The following is a 21,569-nucleotide window of genomic DNA, read 5'->3' on the forward strand; positions in this document are numbered from 1 at the left end:
TTAGTTAACATTGTCTTCGACAGAGCAGAAGTTTTTAAATTTAATGAAGTCTAGCTTATCAATTTTTTCTTTCAAGGATCATGCCTTTGGTGTTTGTCTAAAAACATCACCATAGTTAAAGTAATCTAGGTTTTCTCCTATGTTATCTTCTAGGACTGTTATAGTTTTGTATTTTATATTTATATCTGTGATCCATCTTGAGTTAATTTTTATAAAAGGTATAGGATCTGTGTCTAGATATTTTTATTTTTTTGTGGGGATTTCCAGTGGTTCCAGCACAATTTTTGAAAAGACTATCTTTGTTCCACTGTACTTCTTTTGCTCCTTTGTCAAAGATCAATTGACTATATTTATGTGCATCTATTTCTGGGCTATCTATTCTGTATTATTGATATATTTGTCTATACTTTCAACAATACCACATTTTCATGATTACTGCAGCTTTATGTAAGTCTTGAAGTAATGTGGTGTCAGCCCTCCCAATTTGTTTTTTTCCTTCGATATTCTGTTGGCTATTCTCGGCCTTTTGTCTCTTCATTTAAATTTTAGAATCAGTTTGTCAATATCCACAAAATAACTTGCTGGGATTTTGATTGACATCTCATTGGCTTTATAAATTAAGTTGGGAAGAAATGACATTTTATCAATATTGAGTCTTCCTATAGGTGAACGTGGAATAGCGCTCCATTTATTTAGTTCTTCCTTGATTTCTTTCATCACAATCATACTTATTCTCATATAGATCTTGGATATATTATATTAGATTTAAACATATTATTTTATTTGTTTATGTCCTAAGGTAAATGATGCTGTGTTTTTAATTTCAACTTCCACTTGTTCATCGTTGGTATATAGGAAAATGTTTGACTTTTGCTCCTTAACCTTGTGTCGTGCAACCGTGCTATAATTGCTTATTAGTGCCAGGAGACATTTTTGTTGGTTCTTTCAGATTTTCAGATTTTCAGATTTTAGATGATCATGTCATCTTCAAACAAAGACAGTTTTATTTCTTCTTTCTCAATTTGTACATACTTTTTTCTTGCCTTATGGCATTAGTTAGAACTTCCAGGATGAGGCCAAAAAGGAGTGGTAAGAGCAGACATCCCTGTCTTTTTCCTAATCTTAGTGGGAAAGCTTCTAGTTTCTCACTAAGTATGATGTTAGCTGTAAGGTTTTGTAGATGTTCTATATCAGGTAGAGGAAGTTACCCTCTATTCCTATTTTCCTGAGAGTTTTTATGATGAATGGGTGTTGGATTTTGTCATATGCTATTTTTTGCATTTATTGATATGATTGTGCTATTTTTCTTTAGGCTGTTGATGTGATGAGTTACAATAATTAATTCTGAACCTTGAACCAGCTTTGCATACCTGGGATAAATTCCACTTGGTTATGATGTATAATTGTTTATATTGTGGGATTTTGTTTGCTAATATTTACTTGAGGATTTTCGCATATATGTTTATCGCAGATTTGGGGTTGTAGTTTTCTTTTCTTGTAGTGTCCTTGTCTGGTTTTGGTATTAGGGTAATAATAGCCTTGCAAAATGACTTTGGAAGTGTCCCTCCTTTTGTTTTTTGGAAGAGTTTGAGAAGGATTGGTATACATTCTTCTCTAAATGTTTCATAAAATTCACCAGTGAAGGTATCTGGTCCTGAAATTTTCTTTGTTGGGATGTTTTTGGTTATTGATCCATTCTCCTTACTAGTAATCAGTTGGTTGAGATTTTCTATTTCTTCATGATTCAGTCTTGGTAGGTTGTATGTTTCTAGGAATTTATACCTTTCTTCTAGATTTTCCAAGTTGTTGCCATACAATTTTTCATAGTAATCTCTTTAGATCCTTTGTATTTTGGTGGTAACAGTTGTAACATCTTCTTTTTCATTTACAATTTTATTTATTTGAAATGTCTCTTGTTTTTTCCTGGTAAGTCTAGCTAAAGTTATGTCTATTTATTCATCTTTTCAAAAACCAGCTTTCAGTGTCATTGGTCTTTTAAAATGTATTTTTGACTCCATTTTATTTATTTCCATTTTTATCATTGTTATTTCCTTCCTTCTATTACCTTTGGGCTTTGTTTGTTCTTCTTTTTCTAGTTCATTGAAGTGTGAAGTTTGTCATTCATTTGAGACTTTTGTTTTTTCCTAATGTAGGCATTCATCACCATGAACTTAATTCTTAGAACTGCATTTGCTTCATTCTCATAAATTTTGGTATGCTGTATTTCCATTATCATTTGTCTCAAGGTTTTTTTTTTTTAATTTCTCTTATGTTTTTTGCTTTGACCCATTTGTTGTTTAGTAACATGTTGATTAATCTCCACATATTTGTAAATTTTCCAGTTTTCTTCTTGTTGCTGATTTTGAGTTTCATACCGCTGCAATTAGTAAAAATGCTTGATATGATTTCAATTTTCTTAAATTTATTAAGGTTTGTTTTTGGCCTAACATATGATCTATCCTGGAGAATGTTCCATGTGAACTTGAGAAGAAGGTCCATCTTGTCTAACATGTCAGTTATGATCAAAGTTTTCCTATTTATTTTTTGCCAGAATGATGTATCCATTGGTGAAAGTGGTGTATTAGTGTCCCCTACTAATATTTATTACTGTCTATTGCTCCTTTTAGATTTGCTAATATTTGCTTTATATATTTAGATGTTCCTATCATGGGTGCATAAATATTTACAAATGTTATATTCTCATGTCAAATTGATCCTTTTATCATTATATAATGACCTTCTTTGTCTCTTATTACAGTCCTTGTCTTAGTCTATTTTGTCTGCTATAAGCATAGCTATTTCAGCTTTCTTTTGGTTTCCACTTGCATGGAATACCTTTTTCCATCATGTCACTTTCAGTCTGTGTGTATCCATATATCAGAAGTAAGTCCCTTGTAGGCAGCATATAGATGGGTCTTATTTTTTTCTTTATCCATTCAGCCACTCTATGACTTTTATTTGGGGAATTTACTCCATTTACATTTAAAGTAATTATTGATAAGTATGTACTTATTGCCATTTTGTTAATAGTTTTCTGGCTGTTTTGTAATTCCTCTATTTCTTTCTTTTTCTCTTGCTCACTTTCTTTGTGATTTGATAATTTTCTGTAGTGGTATGCTTAGATTCCTTTCTCTTTTACTTTTGTGTATCTACTATAAAATTTTGCTTTTTGGTTACCATGAGGCTTACATAAAATGACTTATATTTATAACAGTCTGATTTAAGTTGATAATAACTAAAGTTTAAGCACATTGTAAATGTCTACATTTTTACTCTCCTCATCAAAGTTTTAAGTTTTTGATGTCACAGTTTAGAACTTTTCATCTTGCGTATCCGTTAACAAATTATTGCAGTCATAGTCTTCTTACTATTTTTGTCTTTTAACCTTTATAAGTGATTAACCTACCACCTTTGCAACATTAGATTTTTTTGAATTTTTCTATGTATTTACTTTTACCATGATACCTATACTTTCATGTTTTCCTTTTACTAATTAGCACCCTTTTGTTTCAGCTTAAATAATTCCCTTTAAGATTTCTTGTAAGACCAGTCTAGTAGTAATGGACTCCTTTAGTTTTTGTTGTCTGGAAAACCTTTATCTCTCTTTCAATGCTGTAGGACAATTTGCTGGGTAGAACGCTCTTTGTTGATAGTTGTTTTCTTATGGTACTTCCTTCTAACCTTCAAAGTGTCTGCTGAAAAATCTGCCAATAGTGTTATAGTGGTTCCATTGTATGTAGAAATCTGTTTTTCTCTTGCTGCTTTTAAGGTTCTTTTCTCTTCTTTAACTTTTGGCAATGATTATAATGTGTCTTGGAGTGGCTCTCCTTGGTTTCATCTTGTTTGCAACTCTATAGGCCTGCTGAATCTGATATTTATTTTCTTCCCCCAGTTAGAGAAGTTTACACCCAATATTTCTTTAAATAGGTTTTCTGCCCCATTTTCTTCCTCTTCTCATCTGTGACCTCTAGAATCTGAATGTTGTTCCACTTGATATAAGAGTCCCATAAGTCCCTTAAGCTATCTTAACTGTCTTTTATTCCTTTTATCTTTTTTTTTTTTGCTGTTCTAACTGGATGAATATTACTGCCCTGTCTTTGAATTCGCTTATCCTTTCTTCCACTTCATCCAGTCTGCTGTTTAACCTCTCTATTGTATCCTTCAGCTCTGTGATTTCTATTTGCTACTTTCTTATATTTGTCTATCTTTTTGTTGAAATTCTTACTATTTTATTCACTGATATCCTGACATCAGAGAGCATTTTTATGACTATTATTTTAAACTCTTCACCAGGCAAAGAACTTATCTCCATTTAATTAATGTCTTTTTCTAAGTATTTATCTTCTTCTTTTGTTTGGAACATATTCCTTTGTTTCTTCATTTATCTTGACTCTCTGTGTTGGTGTCTATGCAGTAGACAAAAAAAACCTTTTTTCCAAGTCTTGAAGGAGTGCTTCATCTAGGAGATGAGCCCTATCATTCCACATCATTCTAACTCTTGGTTGTCTCTCAAAACTTTGTGATTGTCCTAGAAACCTATTTTCTTCTTAATGGGTCCCCAAACATTGAGGTTGTGCCAAGACCTGTCAATGTCCCCAAAGGGAAGTTCTCCGTCATCACCTAGATTCAGGCAGCTTGGAAGACAGACCTTCAGGTCGCAGCTTTCAAAATATGCAAATGTACCTCTGTCAGGGGAAGACTGGAAGATGGGCGTTTTGTCTGCTCTCTCTGTGCTGAGCCCTGGGGTAGTAGCCAGTTAAGAACTGCTTCTTTGTTTGCTACCTTCCTGTTAAATTCATGAATACAAACTCTACTGGCCACCAGAGCCAGGGTATTAAAGCATGTGTTCTCTGGGTGGCAGTCACAAAAGCCAGGACACAAGAATGTGCACAAGCTCCTTCGTTGGAGACATGGCAACCTGGGGTGGGGCAGAGGGAAATTGTGAAGATAGTGCCTGCCAGCCTACCCAGTCTCTGGAGATAATTTTATTAGGCCTCTAGATGTGTATTTACTTAGAAGTCTGCCCCTCAGGGGACAGGTTTGAAGATAAGCTAATAGACTTGTTTCACAGAAAAACTGGGAGGGGGGAGCATTTCATTCTGCTGTCTCTGTGCTGTGCCCTGGAGGTTAGTTGGTTAAGAATTGTTTCTCTGTTTGTTACAGTTCTTTGGGACCCATGAACAGAAGCTCCACTGACCAATAGAGCCTTGGGATGAAGTGGTGTCCCCTTGGTGGCAACCACAGAACCTGGGGCACATGTGTACAAACTCATTTCTGGGAGATACCTATGACCTGGAACTTGGCAAAAGGAGAGTGCAAAGATGAACATTGCTGGTGTCTTTGAAGAGTATTTCAATAGGCCCTTAGATGTGTGTTAAATTAGATACCTGTAACTCCGGCCAAAGCTTTAAAAAAAGCAAATAAACAGCTTTTATAGAAAGACTAGGCATTTCAATCAGCTACATCTGCACTGAGCCCTTGGGTATAGCAATGGTGAGTCCATGTAAAGTCTTTAAGAACTGTTTCTCAGTTTGCTATAGCTTTGTGGGTCTTGTGGACCCAAGCTCAGTTGGCTTTCAAAACTAGCTATTTTGGGGGCTCATCTCTGCAGTACAAGTCTTAAAAGTTGGGGAGCCCAATGTGGGATTCAAACACTTTGCTCCTCAGGGAGAAGCTCATAGTTGTGAGTTCCCTTTTGATTGTGGGTCACTATGCTACAGGTGGGTTTATGGCAAGATTGTGTCTTAGTCTCTCCTACCCATTTCAATGTGGTTTTATTTTTCATTAACCTGATGTGTAGAAGTTGCTCAGCTAATTTTTGGGTTTCTTTCAGAGAAAATTGTTCCATATGTAGCTGTAGATTTAGTGTGTCCCTTGGAGGGGGTGAGTTCAGGATCTTCCTACATTGCCATCTTGAACTAAAACCTAATAGTGTTTTTAAAGATTTTATTTTTCTTTTTCTCCCAAGAGGCCCCTAGTACATAGTTGTACATTCTAGTTGTGGGTCTTTCTAGTTGTGGCATGTGGGACGCTGCCCCAGCATGGCCTGATGAGTGGTGCCATGTCCACGCCCAGGATCCAAACTGGCAGAACCTTGGGCTGCCGAAGTGGAGCGTGTGAACTTAACCACTCAGCCATGAGGCTGGCCCATAATAGGGTTTTTTATTGAATTCTTTAGGCATTTCTATGTATAAGATAATGTCATCATGTCATGTGTGATTATAAACAGTTTTACTTCTTCCATTCCAATTTGGATGCTTTTTATTTATTTTTCTTTTGTAAGTGCTCTGGTTAGAACTTACACTACAATGTTGAATAATACTGGTGAGAGTAGGCATTCCTGCCTTGTTCCTGATAGCAGGAGGAAAGCTTTGTCTTTCACCATTGAGTATGATGTTACTTGTCAATTTCTCATAAATGCCCATTGTCAGTTTGAAGAAGCTCCTTTCTGTTCCTAGTTTAGTGACTGTTTTTTAATCAGGAAGTATACTGTATTTCATCCGATGGCATTTCCTCATTAATTGAGGTGATCATGTGGCTTTTTCCCCCTCATTCCATTAAGGTAATGTATTAAATAATTTTATTTTTGTATGTTGAATTACTATTGCATTTCTGGGATAAATTCCACATTGCCATGATGTATAATCACCTAATATGCTACTGGATTTGGTCTGCTAGCATTTTGTTGAAGACTTTTGTATCTATATTCATAGAGGAACTTAGTTTATAGTTTTCTTTCTTCTGATGTATTTGTCTGGTTTGGTATTCAGGTAATGCTGGGCTCATAGAATGAGTTAGGAAGTATCCTCTCCTCTTCTGTTTTTTGGAAGAGTTTGAAAATGATTGGTGTTAACTACTTTTTAAAAGTTTGGTAGAATTTAACAGTGAAGCCATCTGGTCCATGACTTTTCTTTGTTGTGAGGTATTTGATTATTGATTCAATCTCTTTAAGAGTTACATGATTTTTTCAGGTTTTTTATTATTTCTTGATTTAACTTTGGTTGTAAGTATGCTGCTAGAAATTTGTCTATTTCATCCAGGTTATCAAATTTGTTAGAATAAAATTTTTATAGTATTCTCTTTTTATAATTTATATTTCTGTCAAATAAATAGTGATATCCTTTTTATTTTTGATTTTAGTAAATTGAGTCTTCTCTGTTATTTGCTTTATCCATCTACTTAAACGTTTGTCACTTCTGTCAGTCTTTTCAATGAAATATTTTTAACTTTATTTATTATCTCCATTGTTTTATTTATTTCTTTTACATCTACTCTAATCCTTATTACTTTCATCATTCTGCTAGATTTAAGTTTGGCTAGCTCTTATTTTTCCAGTTCCAGAGGGTGCAAAGTGAGGTTAATGATTTGCGATCTTCTTTTTTTCTTTACCGTAAACATTTGCAGCTGTACATTTCTTCTGAGCAAGGCTTTCACTATATCACATAGGTTTTGGTATATTGTGTTTTGGTTTTCATTTGTTGTAAAATTTTTCTATTTCCCTTGCCATTTCTTCTTTGACTCAGTTATTTAAGAACGATTTTTTTAATTTCCACATATTTGTCAATTTTCCACTTTTTTAAAATTTATTTCTAGTTTTATTCCATTTTGGTCAGAGAAAATACTTTGTACAATTTAATCTTATAAGTTTATTGAGACTTGTTTTACAGCCTAAGATGTTATCTATCCAGAACAACGCTTCACATTCATTGCTGCTGTTTTGTATGTATTTGTTAAGTCTTGTTATTTTATATTGTCTTTCAAATACTCTATTTTCTTATTGATCTTTCTTATTGCTATAGCCAAGATAAAAGAGGATATTGTAGGCTACTACTGTTATTATATAACTTGCTATTTCTTCATTCACTTCAGTCAACTTTTATTCCATATATCCTGGAGTTCTGTTGTTAGGTGCATATATGCTTATAATTGTTATATATTCTTAATGAATAGGCCCTTCTGTCAAGGTGTAACGTGCTTCTTTCTCTCTTGCAAAGTTTTCTGACTTACTTAAATTCTATGTTTTCTGATATTAGTATAGCCAAATCAGGTCTTTTTTTTTACTTTTAGTATGGAATATCTTTTTCCAAAATTTTGCTGTTAACTTACATGTTCAATCATTACATTTAAAATTTAGCCTTAGCCTTTACTTCCTGCTTAAGTGGATCATAAAGGTCAGGGAGAAAGATAAAGGCTTAGAGTCTTCTCAGACCTTTTGTGAACATGCTCCCTCTGGCACTAGCAACTAGCACCAGGAGTGTGAGCTGTTATTCCCATAATCAGTATCTATCTGGGGTTTGGGGGAAGGCAGGCAGACAATTTAAAAGCCATAGTGCTCTTTTATCATAAAATATCAGCTTCTTCTTTCACCAAGCCTACCTCTAGTTCTTTTAAGTTTTTTATTAGATTCCAGAGCTCAGCAAAACCAGATTCTGACAGTCCTTGCCAGTTAATTAATTGCTTTTAGGGATGGACCAAGACCTGGAATTCCCTACTCCAATGTTTCTGATGATGTCACCAGCTTTATTCTGCTATTATTATTATTATTATTATTATTATTATTTTAATGAGGAAGATTGGCCCTGAGCTAACATCTGTGCCAATCTTCCTCCACTTTGTATGTGGGATGCCACCACAGCATGGGTCAAGTGAGATTTATTTCAGAGATATAAAGCTCACATGCTAATCTTCAAAAAAAAAGAAAAATTACATGGTTTTATCAATTGATGCAGAAAAAACTTTGACAAAATTCAACACTTTCATGATTTTAACAAATCTTTAAGCAATTTCAGAAAGCAGAAATCTTCAACTTGATAACCTGCATCTACAAAAAATATATAGGTGACATCAAACAATAACAAAACATGACTACCCTTAAAATGTGAACAAAATACAAATGTCCACTATAACAATATTTATCTTACATTGGAGGTATACCCACTGCAAGAGGGCAAGAAAAAGAAATAAAAGAAGTCCAAATTGCAAAGGAAGACATAAAATGGTCATTATTTGCACATGGCAATCATTGTCTGCATATAAATTCCAAGTAGTCTAACAAAGCATGTCTTAAATTTTTCAGCGAGTACTCCAAGGCTGCAGGAGACAAGATCAGTATGCAAAAATTAATCACATTTCTGTATACCAGCAATGAACACACAAAACCAAAATTAAAATCATGGTACCATGTTCAGTTGTGGTGAGAAAATTAAATAGTTAGGAATAAACTTAATAAAATGTGCATAGGATCTGTATGTTGAAACTTACAAAATGCTAATGAAATAAATCACAGAAGACCTAAATATGTAGAAAAATATACCATGTTTGAGGATTCAAATACTAAACATAGTAAAGATGCCAATTTTCCCAAATTAATCTATAACTTTAATTGCTTTAAAAATCCCAGAAAGGTTTTGTTTTTGTTTCTTTACATAGACTGGCTTATTCTAAAGTTATATGAAATGGCGTAGACCCAAGAATTGTGAGAACAATCTGAAAAAGTAGAATAAAGGGGGAGAAACCACTCTACCTGATATAAGGCTTACTATATAGCCACAATAACCAAGACACTGTAGTATTGATTGAGGGATAAACACATAGATCAATGAAACACAACAGATTCATCTAGAAATAGACTTATGAAGAAACACCGAATTGATTATTTACAAAGACTTATAAAGAGTTCAATGGAAGAAATATAGTCCTTTCAACAAATGGTGCTAAAACAATTGGACCTCCATAGCAAAAGAAAACAAAAATTTAGAACTAAATCTCACATGATATATAAAATTTAACTCAAATTCAATCATAAAATTTAAAGTAAAACATAAAACTATCAAACTTTTAGAAGAAAAATTTTGATAACTGGGACTAGGCAGAGATTTTAGATTTTACACCAAAAGCATGGTGAAAAAAATAAATAATTGATCAGTTTGGACTACAGCACGATCAATAAAAGGAATAACTGATAAGTTTGGACTTTAGCAAAATTTTCAACTAACTGTGCAATCTTATTTGAAGAGAATAAAAAGACAAGCTAGGCTTATTCTCTGGGCCCTCACTCTCTGATCTGTCTCTGGGCCTCTCACTCTCTTATCCTCTCACATTGTGGGCTTCTCATTCTCTAAGCCCCTCACTCTCTGGTCCCCTTCATTCTCTTGGCCCCTCAGTCTCTGGTCCCCTCAATCTCTGATCCTTTCACTCTCTGGGCCCCTCAGTCTTACATCCTTCACTCGGTGGGCCTCTCACTATCTGGGCCCCTCTCTCTCTGATCCTCTCACTCCCTAGGCCCCCCACTCTCTGGGTCCCTCACCCTCTGTTTCCCTTAGTTTCTGGGCCCCTCACTCTCTTAACCCCTCACACACTGACCCCTCTCTCTCTGGGTCTTCACTCTCTGAACCCCTTACTATCTGGGCCCTTAACTCTCTGACCCCCTCATCCCCTGATCCCATCGCTCTCTGGGCCCCTAACTCTCTGCTTCACTGATTTTCTATTCCCCTCACTCTCCGGGGCCCATCACTCTCTGATGCACACACTCTGTAATCTCCTCACTCTCTGATTCCCTCACTCTCTGATCCTCTCTTTCTCTGAGCCCCTCACTCTTTGGGACCGTGACCATCTGATCCCCTCACTGTCTGGGCCCCTCAGTGTCTTGACCCCTCACACTCTGACCCTTCACTATCAGATGCCCTCACTCACTAGCCTCTCATTCTCTGATCTCCTCACTATCTGCCTCCAAACTCTCTGGGCCGCTTATTCTCAGATCCCCTCACTGTCTGGGCCCTTCACTCAATGGGCCACTCACTTTCTGATCCCCTCACTCACTGCTCCTTTCACTCTCTAGTAGCCTCATCCTCTGATTCTCCTCACTCTCTGGGCCACTCGCTCTCTATTCCCCTCACTCTCTAAGCCCATCACTCTCTGAACCCTGCAATCTCTAATCCTCTAACTCTCTGATTCCCTTACTCTCTCATTCCCTCACTCTCTGATCTCTCACTCTCTGATTCCCTAATTCTCTGGGCCCTCACTGTCTGAGCCCCTCACTCTCTGGGCCCCTCACTCTCTGATCCCCTCAGTCTTTGATTCCCTCAATCTTTCCCCCCACACTGTCCTATCCCCTTGCTCTGTGGGCCCCTCACTCTTTGGCCCCAGACTCTCTGAACCCTCACACTCTGATCCCCTTACTCTCAGGGCCCCTCACGCTCTGGCCCCCTCACTCTCTAGCCACCCGTTCTCTGTTCCCCTCACTCTCTGTTCCCCTCACTCTTTGGGCTCCTTACTCTCTGATCCCCTCACTCTGTGGGCCCCTCACTCTCTGTGAGACTCACTCTCTGGGCCCATCACACTCTCATCCACTCACCCTCTGATATCCTCACTCTCTTGCCCCCTCACTCTCTGGCCCACCACTCTCTGTGCCCTTTAATCCCCTCACTCTCTGGGACTCTCACTGTCTGTTTCCTTGACTCTCTGATCCAGTCACTCTCTGATCACTTCAATCTCTGGGCTCCTCACTCTTTGGCCCCTCACTCTCGGATCCACTCACTCTCTGATGCCATCACTTCTTTGGCCCTTCCCTCTCTAGCCTCTCACTCTCTGATCCACTCTGTGGGCCTCTCTCTTTCTGGGTCCCTCACTGTTTGTTCCCCTCACTCTGTGGCCTCCTACTCTGTGGGCCCCTCACTCTCTGGCCCTCTCACTCTCTTATAACCTCAGTCTCTGATCCCCTCACTATCTGGGCCCTCCCTCTCTCTGGACCCCTCATTAAAGGAATAAAAAAAGACAAGCTAGGGCCTGACCCCATGGTCTAGTTGTTAAGTTCAGTGCTCTCCTTTTCAGGGGCCCAGGTTTGCAGGCTTGGATCCACAGCACAGACCTACACCACTCATCAACCATGTTGTGGAAGCAACCCACATATAAAATGGAAGAAGTTTGGCACAGATGTTAGCTGAGGCATTATCTTCCTTAAGGAAAAAAAGCGGAAGATTGGCAACAGATGTTAGCTCAGAGTTAATCTTCCTCAACAAAAAAAATAAATAAATAAATAAAAATAAAAGACCAGCTATAAACTGGGAGAAAATATTTCTAAACCACATATTTGACAAGGGATTATTTTCTAAGTTTATTTTATTAAATTATCAACACTCAACAGTAAAAAAAAAAAAAAGAACGAATGATCCAAGTGTAATATGAGAAAAAGACATGAAGGAATATTTGACAAAAATGTTATAAAGATGGCTAATGAGCACATGAAAAGTTGGTCAACTTACACATTTCTATACAGTAACAGTGAACTAGCAGAAAGAGAAATTAAGAAAACAATCACTTTTATAATCACAACAAAAAGAATAAAATAACTAGGAAGAAATTTAACAAAGGTGAAAGACTTACACACTGAAAGTTATAAGACATCATTGGAAGAAACTGAAGAAGACATAAAGAAATGAAAATATATTCCATGCTCATGTATTGGAAGAATACACATAATTAAAATGTCCATATGACCTAGAGCAATATACAGATACAATGCCATCCCAGTAGAATCCCAATGACATTTTCCACAGAAATAGAATGAAGAGTTCTAAAATTTATATGGAAAGACAAAAGACTCTGAATAGCTGAAGCAATCCTGAGAAAAAAGAACGAAGCTGGAGGTATCACACTCCCTGATTTCAAAATATACTACAAAGCTATAATAATCAAAACAGCATGGTACTGGCAAAAAAACAGACACACAGATCAATGGAACAGAACTGAGAGCATAGAAATAAACTCACATATTTATGAACAGCTAATTTTTGAAAAAGGGACCAAGGACATAAAATGGAGAAAGGAAGTCTCTTTAATAAATGATACTGGGAAAAGGGGACAGCCACATGCAAAAGAATGAAAGTAAACCATTCTCTTACATCATCCACAAAAATTAACTCAGTATGGATTAAAGACTTGATGGTAAGACCTGAAACCACAAAACTCCTAGAACAAAATATAGGCAGTACACTCATTGACATCAGTCTCGGCAGTATCTTTTTGAATACCGCGTCTAGTCAGGCAAGGGAAATAAACAAAAAAAAAATACAAATTGGACTATATTAAAGTAAAAAACTTCTGCATGGCAAAGGAAACCATCAATGAAACAAAAAGACAACCCATCAACTGGGAGAAAATATTTGGAAATCATATATCTGATAAAGAGTTAATTTCCAAAGTATTTAGGAAACGCATACAATTCAACTACAATAAAATGAAAAACTTGATCCAAAAATGAGCAGAATATATGAATAGACATTTATTTAAAGAAGATACACAGATGGCCAACATGAAAAGATGTTCAATACCACTAATTATTAGGGAAAGGCAAATCAAAACTCCAGTGAGATATCACCACATGCCTGTCAAAATGGCTATTACTAAAAAGACAAGAAATAACAAGTGTTGGAGAGGATGTAGAGAAAAGGGACTCTTCATAAACTGTTGGTGGGAATGCAAACTAGTGCAGCCACTATGAAAAATAGTATGGAGATTTCTCAAAAAGTTAAAAATAGAAATACTGTATGATCCAGCTATTCCACTTCTGGGTATTTATCCAAGGAACTTGGAATCAACAATCCAAAGAGATTTATGCACCCCTCTGTTCATTTCAGCATTACTCACAATAGCCAAGACTTGGAAGCAACCCAAGTGCCCATCTACATATGAATGGAAAAACTAGATGTGACATATACATAGAATGGAATACTACTCAGCCAGAAAAAAAGACTTAATCATGCCATTTGTGACAACATGGATGAACCTTGAGGGTATTATGCTAAGCGAAATAAATCTGACAGAGAAAGATATATACCATATGATTTCACTGGTATGTGGAAGATAAAAAAACAAACACATAGATAAGGAGAATAGATTGGTGGTTACCAGATAGAGAGTGGGTGGGGGTAGGGCAAAAGGGATAAAGGGACATATGTGTATCGTGACAGATGGAAAGTAGACTTTTGGTTGTGAGCACAATGCAGTCTATACAGAAGGTGAATCATAACGATGCACACCTGAAATTTACACATTATAAACCGAAGTGGCCTCAATAAAATATTTTTAAAACAATGATGGCTGACTTCACTAGAGAAATGCAAAATAAAATCACAAATAGATAACATTACACATCTATCAGAATGGCTAAAATAAAAAATAGCGACAACACCAAATGCTGGTAAGGATTCAGAGAAACCAATTAACTAAATCATTGTTCATGAGAACATAAGATGGAGCACCCAGTCTGTAAAGACTTTGACATTTTCTTACAAAACTTAACATACAATTTCTATACAAAAGCAATGGGACTCAGGCATTTATCTGAGAAAAATGAAAACATGTTCACTGAAAAACCTGTACATAAATGACATAGCTTTAAAATACACATAGCAAAATTTATCATTTTAATTATTTTTAAGTGTATAGTTCAGAAACATTAAGTATATTTACATTGTTTTGCAAACATTAGAACCATCCATCTTCACTTTTTCCATGTGGGAAAGTTGAAACTCTGTATCTTGTAAACAATAATTCCTTACTCCTCTCTCCTTGCAAGCCCTTGGCAACCTCCATTCTACTCTCTGTCTCTATAAATTTGACTACTCCAGGTACTTCATACATAACGTAGCATGTGTCAGAATTTTGTTTCTTTTTAAGGCTGTATTATAAATCAGTGTTTGTGTATACCACATTTTGTTCATTCATGCATCTATTGATGGAAAACTGGATTGCTTCTAAATTTGCCTAATGTGAATAAAGCCTATGAACATTGGTTTACAGATATCTGCTCAAAACTCTGCTTTCAATTATTTTAGGTATATACCCAGAAGTAGAATTTCTGGATCATATGTTAATTCTACTTTTAATTTTTTGAGGATTTTCCATACTGTTTTCCACAGTGGCTGCACTATTTTACATTCCCACCAGCACTGCACAGGGTTTCAATTTTTCTACATCTTCTCCAACAATGTTAACTTTAACAGACTTTTTTAGAGCAGTTTTAGCAGAAGATACAGAGATTTTCCCAATAGTCCCTAACCCCACACAGGTCTATCCATCTCCATTATCAACAGTATCAACTCTATCTACTTAACTTTACCAGAGAATTTTATGTTTTTGTATGGCTTCAAGTTACTGTCTTGTGTCCTTTCATTTCAATTTAAACAACTCCCTTCAGTATTTAGCATTTCTTGTAGGGCATATGTAGTGGTAATGAACTTCAGCTTTTTAAAAAATCTGGGAATGTCTTAATTTTCCATTTATTTTTGAAGAACTGTTTTAAACTATATAGAATTCTTGTTTGACAGTTTTTACCTTTCAGCACTTTGAATATTTAATCCCATTGTCTTCTGGCTTGCAAGAGTTCTGCTGGATTTAACCTACGTGGAGTTTGTTGAGCTTCTTGTATTTGTATATTCATATTTCCATGGCTTTTCACAAACTTGGGAAGTTTTGGGCCTTTATTTCTCCAATTAATCTTTCTGCCACTCTCTCTCTTCTCCTTATGGGATGCCTATAACACTTCCATTGGTCCTCTTAATGGTGCCCCATAAGTCCCTTAAGCTTTATTCAGTTTTCTTTGTTCTTTTTTCTTTTTGTTCCTCAGACTTGATCATTTCAATTGACCTGTCTTCAAGTTCAGTGATCCCTTTTTCTGCTTGTTCAAGTCTAATATTGAATTCTTCTAGTGCATTTTTCAATTCAGTTATAATGTTTAGCTCCAGAATTTCTGTTTGGTTATTTTTAATTATTTCTTTCTCTGAAGATATTTTCTTTTTTTTCATATATTGTTTTTCTGATTTCCTTTAGTCCTGTATCCATGTTTTCCTTTAGCTCTTTGAGCATATTTAAAACAGTTGTTTTAAATTCTTTTTCTAGTAAGTTTGAATACTGTGTTTTTTTAGGGTCATTTTCTGGAAATCAGTTTTGTTTCATTAAATGGGCTATGTTTTCCTGGCTTTTTGTAGGCCTTGTGATCTTTTGCTGAAAATTGAGTATTGAAAAACCAGCCAACTCTCTCAGTCTTTGTAGACTGGCTCTGTGTGGGTGAAGACTTTCACTAACCAGGCTGGCATGAAGGCTTCAAGTCTTCCTAGATAATTTTTCTGCCTGCATCTTCCCTGGGCTTGTGTGTGTGCTTTTTTCCAATTCCCCCCATATGTGGCAGATTTTTATTTATTTATTTATTTTTGCAGATTTTTAATGTTTCAATTTCCCTAAAAGCCTCATCTCTATTTCTTTTCAGTGCCCTAAATTTTCTATTGTATCCTTCTTCCACAATCTCTCATCCCAGGTATCCACACATCTGTAGCCCTCCTGCCATTTCACATGCCACAACATCTGCCACAGCCTTCTGCATTTTAAACCTGAGATTGAAACTATGCTGCTGATTACATCTGAGCTCTGAGTAAGTTGATACAGAGCCAGTCATTCAGGCAGCCCACAGATAGGCCAGAACATTGCAAATAAGTTCCATATTCTTCCTTCTATGCTAAAGGAAGGAACCAGGAATTGGCTTTCCTCCCCACCTTGCCCCACCAGGGAGGGATGAGGCAAGAATGAGCAAAATGCCACAAAATTTCCTATCATTTTGAGTGTGTCTTTTTCTTTTTTTGTTTTTGCTAAGGAAGACTATCCCTGAGCTAACATCTGTTTCCAGTCTTCCTCTTTTTTTGCTTGAGGAAGATTAGCCCTGAGCTAACATCTGTGCCAATATTCCTCTACTTTATATGTGTGTCACCACCACAGCATGGCTGATGAGTGGTGTAGGTCCACACCTGGGATCCAAACCCATGAATCTGGACCACCAAATTGGAGCACACTGGTCTTACAATATTCCAGCAAAGACATGAAGAAGCAAGAGGGGATTAGTATGTATTAAGTCCCTTACAATCTGAAAGGTAAGTACTACTGTTAACCACGTTCTACAGATGAGGAAATTGAAACTCAGAGTCAATAAAGAATTTGCCTATAGACACTCTTCTAGAAAGTGAGAGAGTCAGAATTCAAACACAGGTTGATCTAACTCCAAAATTCACGCTCCTCATCACCAAGTCTGGCTCATAGAAGACATTCTTTGGGTGCTTTTGAAATGACTCAGTATCTACTAGAAACATAAATCATGAATTATGGAAGTAAACAACAGTGGAGTTTGAGCAGTAAGGATTAACAAATAGCAAATGTAGTGCAAAAACTTGATTTGTTAGAGATGGAAACACTGAAATGTCATTGCTACAACCTTCATTAAATATTTCAATCACTTTCCAAATCTTTATTAGGAGTTGAAAATGCTAAAATAAGATTAGGTATATTTAGAAAATAATCTATAAAATGTATGTCAAAAATCTCCCCAAACTGAAAATATATATTACCTTAAGGATTGAATATTTTTATACTTCTCTGAACTTATGAAATAAAAATTATTTGCATATATAATCAGACAACTTCTGGGTCTAATGTATCTCCCAGAAAATGTTGTTTCTAACAATTATAAAGTATAATAACTGTATGCATGCTCCTATCAAAGCCAGAAAATAGTGAGAATTTACTTAGTTGATATCACATACACATATAAATTGAAAACAATTATATACACACACAGACACACACATAAACCTGCACATGTATATGTGAATAAACACACACACACAAGGATATGAACCTTACAAAGCATCAAAAGAACTATTGTTCACAGATAGGTCTTTCAGGCTACACTTTTTCAGAGATTTAACACATGTTTGATAAATTAAGCTTCATATGCAAAACTAAATAAAACTCTTCATCTGATACCTGGAAAAATGAAAAAAATCTTTAAGCTTTTCTCTCGGATTAAACTAGACACTTTCATTAAAAATCCATTATGTTAGACCACGAAAAAGATTGACACAGGTCCAAAAAAACTTACTTCACATAGCCGATGGACCAAAGAATAAGGAATATGTACAGAAAAGACATACAATCCCTAGGATTAGCTTCTAAGAGTTATCCTCCACAGGTTTTGAATGTTTTACTCTCAGATTACAAGATTAGAGAATGTTATTTTTTAGTTTTGTTTCATTTTTGCCACTAAGAGAAGAGATACAATAGTCCTCCCCACTTAGCACAGAGGGAAGGGAGAATATGTTCCAAGATCCCCAGTGGATGCCTGAAACCAAGGATAATACCAAACCCTATGTATGCTATGTTTTCTTTTCTATATTAAGCACTTATCACTGTGGCCGTAACTTTTGCAGTTTGAGGTGGGACAGCAAAACTAGCACGAATTTCTTTTTTCTCCTTCATAATTTCATGGATAGAAGATTCATTCTAACCATAGATCTTAGCAACTTCAGCATAGATTTTTTTTTTCCTTTTCTTATTAAGCGGAGAACTTTCACCTTTTCCATTAAAGGAAGCACTTTACAGCTTCTCTTTGGCATATTCTAATTTCCAGCATCACTAATCTTGCACTCTGAGGCCATAATTAAGTAAAACAAGGGTTACTTGAACACAAACACTGCCATACTGCCACAGTCCATCTGATAACTGAGACGTCTACTAAGTGATTAATGGCAGGGTTTAGCATATACAGCGTGGATACACTGGACAAAGGGATGATTCGCCTCCTGGGCGGAACGAAGTGGGATGGCATGAGATTTCAACACACTACTCAGAACAGCATGCAATTTATAACTTATAAATTGTTTATTTCCGGAATTTTCCATTTAACATTGTTGGACCATGGTTGATCGCAGGTAACAGAAACTGTGGAAAGCAAAACCACAAATAAAGGGACACCACTGTATGGTCCCTCTCTGTTCACATTTTACACTATAAATAAATTCGGTTAGTAGAGGTATGTGCCAAAGCATATATTACTCCAAAGCTTGATGGATGGTTCAGTTATATAAAATGACCAAAAACGAGAGGATAATCTCTTACAATAATCAATCACTAACTATATATTAATTCTAAGTAGTAAACTGTAGCGAATAAACAAAGAAAAACTTCTTACTCAATTATGCTTCATTCACTGCTCCGAGGGAATATAAACCAGTACTTGGAAATAACAGCAGAGGTATAAATCAAAATCTTCAGAGTTTAGTAGACACTTGTGGAATAGGATAAAAAGGTGGGAAAAATTAGTATTTACTGAAAGGATTTCCCCCACAATATGGCACAATGAGAAGAAAATAATAAAAATATAAAGGAAAAACTAGAAATGTTCAGGATTCTGTTCTCATTTTATGCACATTAGGACATGGCTTTGCTGAGCTTTTCAGGATAGAGTTCACTTCAGATTTAATCTTAAGCATACATTATATATAAATAAGAGAATAGAAGTTCATGAAAGTTCATTAGGGGAAAATAAGCTCAAAGATGAAATTAAAGCTGTGCTTACGAATGTGACATTTGAGAACACAGAGGAAAATTATCTCACAAGAATCAGAATAAGCTACTAGATGTTTTTGCCAAAGTCTACTTGATCTTTGAAACATTTTGAAAGAAAAGATTTGTTCTTAAAATGTTTTAATAGTTTAATTTGATAATGGACAATAATCGAATCTAAATAGTCAAACTGTCTTTGGTGAAGCATCTTAAGCATGTATTTATCAATGACAGAGCTTTAAAAAATATGTTAACCTATTGTATTTTAGTGAATTATGATCAAATTCTTCAATATAAAAATCTTACTATTGCATTTGTTTGTCAAATACAAGTACACATTTTAATATTTCTTTAGACTATTTTACTGTATTTAATATCATAAATTCACTACTCTAAGTTTTATCCTCTCCTTCACTGACAACGTCACATATGTAAAAATATGCTTTAAACTTTAATAAAAGGATATTTGTTGTAATAGATTTTGTTTCAAGGAATTAATGTATACAATATCAAAGTGAACTTTTATTTTTGTAAATTAAGGCTGCTTTTTATTTTTTATCCAATTATAGTTGACATAAAATATTATGTTACTTTCACGACATTTATATACATTATGAAATGATCACCATGATAAGTCTATTAAACGTCTGTCACCATAGAAAATTATTACTATGTTATTGACTATATTGCCTATGCTGTATATTACATCCCTGTGACTTATTTATTTTATAATTGGAAGTATGTACCTTTTAATCTCCTTCACTTATTTCACCCAACCTCCCACCCACTCTCCTCTGCCAACCATCCGTTTGTTCTTTGTATCTTTGAGTCTGTTTCTATTTTGCTTTTTTTGTTGCTGCTAATTTGTTTTGCTTTTTAGATTCCACACATAAGGTGAAATGATCTCAGTCTGACTTATTTCACTTAGCATAATACCCTCCAGGTCCATGCATATTGTTGCAAGTGGCAAGATTTTATTCTTTTTTTGTGCCTGAGTAATATCACATTAGATATATATACCACATCTTCTTCATCCATTCATATATTGATAGACATTTAAGATGCTTCCATATCTTCGCTATTGTAAATAATGCTGCAATGAACATAGGGGTACATGTATCTTTTCTAATTAGGATTCTTTTTCTCTTTTCATAAATACCCAGAAGTGGAATTGCTGGATCACTTGGAAGTTTATTTTTCATCCTTTGAGGAACCTCCATACTGTTTTCCATAACGGCTGCACCAATTTACATTCCCACCAACAGTATACAAGGGGTCCCTTTTCTCCACATCCTCGCTAACACTTATTTGTTGTCTTTTTGATGACAGCCATTCTGACAAGTGTGAGGTGATATCTCACTGTGGTTTTGACTTGCATCTCTCCGATGGTTAGTGATGTTGAGCATCTTTTCATGTGTCTCTTGGTCATCTGTATGTCTTCTTTGGAAAAACTCAGTTTCCTCCAATGTCTAGTCTAGTCATGTCTTCTGCCCATTTTTTAATTGGGTTGTTTGTTTTCTTGATATTGAGTCGTATGAGTTTTTTATGTACTTTGGATATTAACCCCTCAGCAGATATATCATTTGCAAATATCTTCTCCCATTCAATGGGTTGCCTTTTCATTTTGCCAATAGCTTATTTTCCTCTGCATAAGCTTTTTAGTTTGATGTAGTCCCATTTTATTTTTGCTTTTGTTGCTCTTAACATTGCTTTTCAGTTAAAGATATTTAATGCTACAAAATATGACACTTTGAACATTACTTCATCCTTTCATGATTTATTAATTTCAAATTTGTATTCAATCCTATAATTTCCATGCAGTATGTATGCATAAATGTCCTAATAATTGGTTATTACTGCGCATTTTCAAATAAACTCTATTTACGTACGCTATATTTATTACCCATTTTACATTTATTTTCGAAATCATCACATTCTTAAAGAAACTTTAGCTGTGCTTGTGACAGTGATTTTTGCTGAATTCAAAACTGTTTAATTTCCTAATGACAACTACCCTTTTGTGAACAATACCTTTATCCAGAGTGCACTGGATATACTTTGTACCAAAACAAAAATTATCTTTCTCAAAGTGGAATTAGGTATCTAGGTAGGCAGCTGGAGCACAGCAGGCTACATTACTGTGAGAGGAGAGAGGATTTTGACAATTGAAACTGGGCTAATTC

This window comes from Equus caballus, chromosome X (genome assembly GCF_041296265.1).
Source record: "Equus caballus isolate H_3958 breed thoroughbred chromosome X, TB-T2T, whole genome shotgun sequence".
Classification (NCBI taxonomy): Eukaryota; Metazoa; Chordata; class Mammalia; order Perissodactyla; family Equidae; genus Equus; species Equus caballus.